Source organism: Delphinus delphis, chromosome 1, assembly GCF_949987515.2.
Source record: "Delphinus delphis chromosome 1, mDelDel1.2, whole genome shotgun sequence".
Classification (NCBI taxonomy): Eukaryota; Metazoa; Chordata; class Mammalia; order Artiodactyla; family Delphinidae; genus Delphinus; species Delphinus delphis.
The window spans coordinates 82,318,160-82,325,408 of record NC_082683.1 but is presented as its reverse complement, the minus strand read 5'-3'; the positions used below and the strand labels follow the sequence as shown (position 1 = coordinate 82,325,408).

The 7,249-nt window shown below is 44.7% G+C and overlaps 1 pseudogene; it reads right to left on the bottom strand.

Annotated features, from left to right (window-relative positions):
- Window positions 1–1,832: 1,832 nt before the first annotated feature.
- Window positions 1,833–2,647, bottom strand: LOC132421280 (small ribosomal subunit protein eS1-like; annotated as a pseudogene).
- Between the last annotated feature and the right edge of the window lie 4,602 nt (window positions 2,648–7,249).

The window sequence follows — 7,249 nt, the reverse complement described above, 5'->3', positions numbered from 1 at the left end:
TTGAGAGTCTCTATGGGTGGTCAGTCCAGATCCCTGTGCTGACCCATTGACACTGGAAGGCAATAGCCTGTAAGTGGGCTTGCCTCTGGGCCTTTTTATCCTCCAACTTTTCCTCCTCTAAATCTCAGTTGTTAAAATACCTGGTAGGCAATCTTGATCGGGTGAGAGGTAGGGGTATCTGGTTCTATTTCCAGAAGTTTATGTGCTTTGGGAAATGAAATATACCTCAGGATTGCATTTCCTTCTAGTGAAGGAAGGATCCGTGATACTATAGATTCAGAGGCATCCCCTGAAGCGCTCTAGGAACGCCGAAGCATTTTCCATTGGCTCCTGATTGATTTCCTTTATGTTCTTCCAATTAACAGGTTTCTTTCCTGCTGCCTGGATTCCCTTGAGGATCATATTTTTATAATGGGTCGCACTCTGTCTTCCACCCCCTTCTTCATTGTCTCAGTGGTCTCAGTTTGGTTCATTATCTGGAACCACTTGATTCCCCGGTCTGAAGACAGCATGACCTAAATTGTTTCTGTTCTCTTTGTCTGCTTCCTCTCGGGCTTTTGAAAAGATTGTGGCCTTTTCTTCCCCTGTTAGGAGTACATTGAGGAGGGTCTGGATTAGCCCACGTGGGGTCATGGGTCTGAAAGAGTCCCCTAATCACATTCAGGAACCCCTCTGGATCTTCTCTCAACCCCTTACTATGACTTTTCCAGTTATACAGATCAGAAGTGGTAAATGGAACATGTACCTAGATGAGCCCTCCTTCTCTATCGGGGACCTGCCTCAAATGTAGTACTTTTCCTGGTGGGTTGTTGGACCCTGGCTGGTAATTAGTCCTGCTTCATGTACTTGCTGGCCTGGTTCTGGGGAGGGGGCATCTTGGGCCTGTGGCCCAAATCGGAATATATGAAGGGAAGGGCATTGGGAGGGAGCTGTAGGAGGAGGGTTAGGGAGGAAATCAAGAAGGTCCTTGCGGGGGCGGGTCAAGGACTGGTATTACCTCAGTGGAGGAGGGTCCACATCCCTTTTGAAGGCCTTTGTTCTGATATAAGGCCATAAAAAACTGGACATAGGGAAAAGTGGACATCCCATTTCTTTTGTCTCTCATATAGCAGGTCCAGTTGTAAAATAATGTTATAATTTAGAGACCCATCAATGGGCCAGCTTTCCCATCTCCCAGCCAGTATTGGGGTTACGCTGTACTACACAGGATTTGTAGCTCAGGAGATTTGGAACCAGCACCAAACTATTAATGGACTCCTCAAAAGATCAAAATAGGGGGCATCCAAATGGCATGGACTCTGATATAACGGGGGGTCTCCCTTGAATTTGTAATGGCTTGTACTTGAGATAGTTAATCCCTCTTGAGTCAGAATGCCCCACAGAATGTTAGACAAGACTAACGGCCCAGATCGCTGGGGCAGCTGGTATTCTGTGCTGATACCAGGAGGAGAGCCCTTGGAACCTTGGCAAATAATCACCCAAGATTTGCCTCATAAGCAGAGTGGGGAGGAAAGGTCGGGTGGTGGGTGTTTTCTGTTCTTGTCAGTAGCTCACAGGGCTTCCTGATAATGGGGTTCCTGGTCCTGTGAGCAGCTCACAGGGCTCCCCAGCCCACTTTAGAGAAACTAGAGCTGCCTGGAAGAGGTCAAGTCACAGTCCCATACCTACCTTGGGACACTTTCACACTGGGACATCAGATCGAGTGTCCTCATTCCGTTTTGTCAAGTGGCCCTTATTACCTAGCCCTTTTCCCAGTCTCACCTCTTGGCTCACATGGCTGGCCACTTTCCTTTTTTTGTTTTATCACAAATGAGGTCTTTTATTTGTCACCATTAAAAGTCTGATTTTTAAACAGATTCCTGGACTGGTGGCTCATGTCCATCAACTCGTTCAACTTTAGCACCTGTCTCGTCCCCAGTAGCTTTTCCAGAACTGCTACCTTCACCATGTAGCTCCATGAGTTTTCCCAATTCAAACTTGGGCTCTTCAGCATTTTTACTTTTCTAACAAAGACATCATGGAGTGGATAAATAGATTGGCAGGCCTTTTCTATGTCTTTTCCAATGCTGTCTGGAATCAATTTATTGACCACCTCTTTCAAGTCATTTGTCTGCACCTCTCGGGTCATGATTTCCATCATCTTCTTGCGGATCTGGCGGACCTGCTGGTGCTGGGCATAAGAGGTCTTCCGAATCTGATTGTTGCGTTTTTTAGTAAAACCCACACAGAAGAGACGAAGCAAATAACCATCGGTAGTCTTGACATCAACGTGAGCTTCAATCATGGTCTGCCATTTTTTGACCATGGAGCACATTTTGTCACGGGTAAGATCCATGCCATGGAAATTAGTCAGGCAGTTTTTGCCCTGAACATCCTCAGTAATAAGCTTGAATTTTCTAAATGCAACTTCATCATTCTGCAGATCAGCAAGGCTCACTTCAAACACACGACCCTTGAGGCCATCAGATGCGATATTGGTTCCTTGAGTTCTCGTGACTAGTGTTTTCCCAATATTTCTTATATTGAACATAGCTGGTGCTTTCACATCATACCAATCTTTCTTAGAAAATGGGTCAACCACTTTCTTCTTGGCTCCCTTTTTACCACCTTTCGTAAGGTGCTTGTTCTTTCCAACCGCCATGGTGCTGCTCCGAGAGCCAAAAGGCTGGCCACTTTCCTTTACCAAACCAAAAGTGATGACGGAGAATGCTACTATTGACCCTGGAGGCTGGCAAGGAGGACAAAAAGCCCTGGTGCAGCTACTACTGCCTTGTATAGGGGTCCCTCTCGTCCATAGGTTCCCTTCGTCCCCGGGCATCTGGTACCATGAAAGACCGGCCAGAGGCAGCAGGCAGACACATGTGAGTTTCAGTCTCCAATCCCCAATGATGCCATATTATGATCCCCTCAAGGGGGCACAGTCCAGATTACTCTGGGAGCTATACTGTGTGTGCACCACACCCAAGTGTCGGGTTCCTGGGCAGAGTTGCTCTGAGTTTGGCTGAAGGCTGCTGCTGTTCTACCTCATCAGAGTATACTCAAAGGCTAGAGTCATTCATCCTCACCTGAGCCTCCCAAAGCATCTGCAGGGCTCCCTCTGGAGCTGGGGTGAGCCTGGAACCTAGTGGGTAGGTGCTGGCAAAAAGCCACCATGCGTCCCTTCATGGTCACCAAAATTTGTTATGACCTTTTTTTGTCAAGCACCAGTAAGGGTCCTCCTGCCCAGTGTAGCTTGCAAATAGAATGAGACCAAGTTTGGATCAGAAGCAAAGGAAAGCTTTACTCTTTGATCAAAGAATGGAGAGGTGCAAGCTCTCGCTCTAGAGTACACGCTCTCCCCTAAAGGCCACTGGTGGGCTGCTTTATAGGGTTCTCATCAGTGGGGAGGGGGGCAGAGTTCTTCCAGGTTGGGTGCAACTGCCCTGCTCGGAGTGCTGCAGATCCACATGCCAGGTGCAGCATCTTTGCACATGGCCCCCCACTGCCATCTTGAACTGAAGTGTCACGTGCAGCACTTCTGCACACAGTCCACCCACAGGTGCAGCCATTTGGCACTAGGAACTTCGGCCTGAAGCGCCAGGTGCAAGGCCTCTGCATGCAGCACCCCATGAGCAAGCGAAACTAGACGAAGCACAAAGAAAAGAAAGATTAGACTTTATTTTATTACCCAGATTCTGTTTTTATTTCCTGGGAATTGTTAATGGACTTTGCCGTTGACATTTACATAATTGGTGAACTGGTTTGAGATGGAGCTTCAGTTGAGGGGTCATTGGCAGTCATAATATCAAGTAAGTCCAGTGATTCTAAGTAAATAAAATACTGACAAAGCCACAGCTGCACTTGTTTGAGTTGTGTCATTGAGCCCACCAAATTATTGACTTAATCCGGACAGGCCCAACATTTTGTAATTAAAAAAAAATTTTTTTTGTAAGGAGATTCTGGTTGCTAACAATCTAAGATTGCAGAAAGAATATAACTTTTTTTATCATAAACAGTCTTTATGGAGTCCTTTTCCTTGAATTAAAAGTGGGTGAATGTGTGTTCAAATAAGCACTTCACGTAAAAGATCCCAGAGCTGAGTTACATGATTCAATAAGTTAAAATTCCCAAAGATTTGCAAGTGATGTAACGGACGTCAGTGTTGTATTTTCTTAGTATAAACCAATTCCAGTCTTGGTGGTTCCTACAACAACGGTTGGTTTGTAGCAATCCTAAAGCCATGAAAATTAATAGGGCTTGGATGACAGTGTCTGAAGGCAAACCCTGGCACCCCAGTGGAAGACTGGCCCATCTTTTTGATCTCTAGGGTGCTCCTCAAACGCTAAGTGCATCAGAATCACCTGGAAAGCTTGAGGCCCAGATTCCTGGGCCTCACCCCCAGAGATTCTAATTGAGTGGCGTAGCCACCACGCCTGGGAATCTTTATGTTTAACAGCTGTTCCAGGTTGATTCTGATGCAGGGGGTATGACACAGAAGGATTGGATTGTGACTTTTTTTTTTTTTCCTACTTCCAGTATCTGAAGGTAACTTGTGCAAGGGCTTAACAACCTAGGCCGTTACGGGAGCTTTCTGTGCTAGGCAGGTATTAAACTGTTTTTTGTTTTAATCTGTTTTTTAACAAGTGTATTTGTATACCAGAGAACTTTATATGCCCCTTGGAAACATTTATTCCTGGTTGAAATTCAGTCTTGAAGCCAGTGTTTTCAAGTCCAGTGAATTAAACTGTCTTACCAAAGCGGTTGGGAATGTTTTACAAATCCTACCCTTTAATCCAAATGAAAATAGAATACAGACACCACTAAAACAACTGCAGATATAATTCATAATCTAATCAAGAGAGAACACGCTAAGTAATCTGACACGGATAACACTTCTCTACAGTGGGGAAGCAGTTGGTAAACAATGTTGCAAAAGTGCTCAGTTGAAATGGTGGTTTAGTCTGTGAAGCCTTTGTGGGAGGAGAGGAGAGAAGAATAGTGATGCTTTCCAACTGTTTGAGTACCACTGGGATTTTCCCTACTTGGGGTTTAGGGACTGTGAGAAGGACCTGAGGTTATTAGCACCTTTCCTTTCCGTCTGCCCTTAACTTTTCTAGTTATTTTCCCCCTCTTTCCCTTGCTCTCCATTTTTGCTTTCCTTTCCTTTTTCTCAGAATCATGAGTGAAGTCTGGGCCCTAGAGCCCATTGAAGGGGGTTATTTGACCTTTTAAAAAGATGGCTGGGGGCTTCCCTGGTGGCTCAGTGGTTAAGAATCCGCCTGCCAATGCATGGGACACGGGTTCGAGCCCTGGCCTGGGCAGATCCCACATGCCGCGGAGCAACTAAGCCCGTGCGCCACAGCTACTGAAGCCGTGCTCCGCAATAAGAGAAGCCACTGCAATGAGAAGCCCGTGCACCGCAACAAAGACCCAATGCAGCCAAAAATAAAAATAAATTAAATAAATTAAAAAAAAAAAAGATGTCTGGGTGTTACATTGACCTGCAGGCTCTCAGTCAAAAGGTCTCACATTCAGGATGGAAAGGGCACAACAGTTTGTAAAACCAACCCATTTTTCTCCTTCCTTTGCATGCCAGCAGAGGTAATTAAAGTCTACTGTGATACTTTCTGAAACAAGGAGGAAATAGGAAATTAGCAACCTGAAACTGAATTGGAATCCCAGACAAGCTGCCATCCTGTAGCTGAGTCACTAAATGGTCTGGAAACTATTTGCCATCTAGCAAGACAGAAGGAGGTTAGGATGGAAATCATCGAAAAACAGATGACTCAGTTTTCCTTTTTATAAAATGTTCAATGCCAGCTGCCTGATTTCCCTGTTTAAACAAAAGGGATAAAACCATGACAGACCAGTGGCATCTAGGATGGAGAGTTAATAACTGCTTCCTGCATTTGTGTCAATCAGAAAGGGGATACTTCCCACTCACTGATGCATTGGGTAACATTTTGCAGAAGCTTATGACATTATGTACCAGGAAGAGGAGATGTAAGCCAAAGGAAGATTCAACCATGTGTTTATTTCCTGCTTTGTCAGAGACTCATGTGGTGGGAAAGAATGAGAAGGCCTATGTTTCTGCCCCAACTTTTCTATTTACACACTATGTGACCTTGGCAAGTCATCCAACCTTCTGAGAGTGTTTGATCATCTGTGAAATGAGAATAATATCTGCATCACAAGGCAGTTGTGAGAGACAGGTGAGTTAGTATACCTGAGTTAATGTACATTGTAAGCCTGTAAAAATGTAAATATCTTTGTTGCTGTGAAGGTATTTGGAGGGGTTGGCCATGGTTACTGGGTCACAGAGAGAGGTCAGTGTATTATTATTGCATTTAGAGGGGAAATAGTGAATGTTTGAATGGACTTACCCATTATCACAGGTATATTTTTATATGTATGAAGATGGACCTCCATTTGAAACGTTCAGTTATCTCACCATTGATTTCAAAATATCAGATAGCAAATGCATCAACAGTAGGCGTTTCTTATCAAAGTAATAATAGCCATCATTTAATGCTCGCTTTAGACTGAGCACAGTGACAATAAGCTCTTCTTTGCATACCATCACATTAAATCATTGCCGTATGATGTAGGAGTTATCCACAGCCGCTATCGACAACACCCCTACGCCAATAGGTATTATTATTCCCACTTTAGAGATGACGAAACTGATCAAAATTCAATTAAAAAAAATTTCCCGGGGTCATACACCTAATAAGCAGAGCAATAGAGTTTCAAACCCAAGTATGTTCACCCTAAGGCATGTGTCCTTAACTACCAAAATCTTAAAGAGAATGGAAGTCACACTATTTTCCATTGAATTGGAACAGAAGTCTTGCCTCTGTGGCAAGTTGACCTTGACTTAAGTCCCTGTCTTTGAAATCAATACATGATGATGAGAGTAGCTTAGACACCTGTACACACACACACACACACACACACACACACACACACACACACACACACACACACACACACACACCCCTCCCTCACACCTGGCTCTTGTCAGCCATGAGTTTGCTATGAAGGAGACGTGGGCTGTTACTGATAAAGAGTCAGAAAGCTTAGCTCTTATTCCTGCCTTATTACTGACTACCTATGTATCTTTGAGTAAGTAATTTAAAATATGAGCCCTGGGCTTCCCTGGTGGTGTAGTGGTTAAGAATCCACCTGCCAATGCAGGGGACACAGATTTGAGCCCTGGTCTGGGAAGATCCCGCATGCCGTGCAGTAACTAAGCCTGTGTGCCACAACT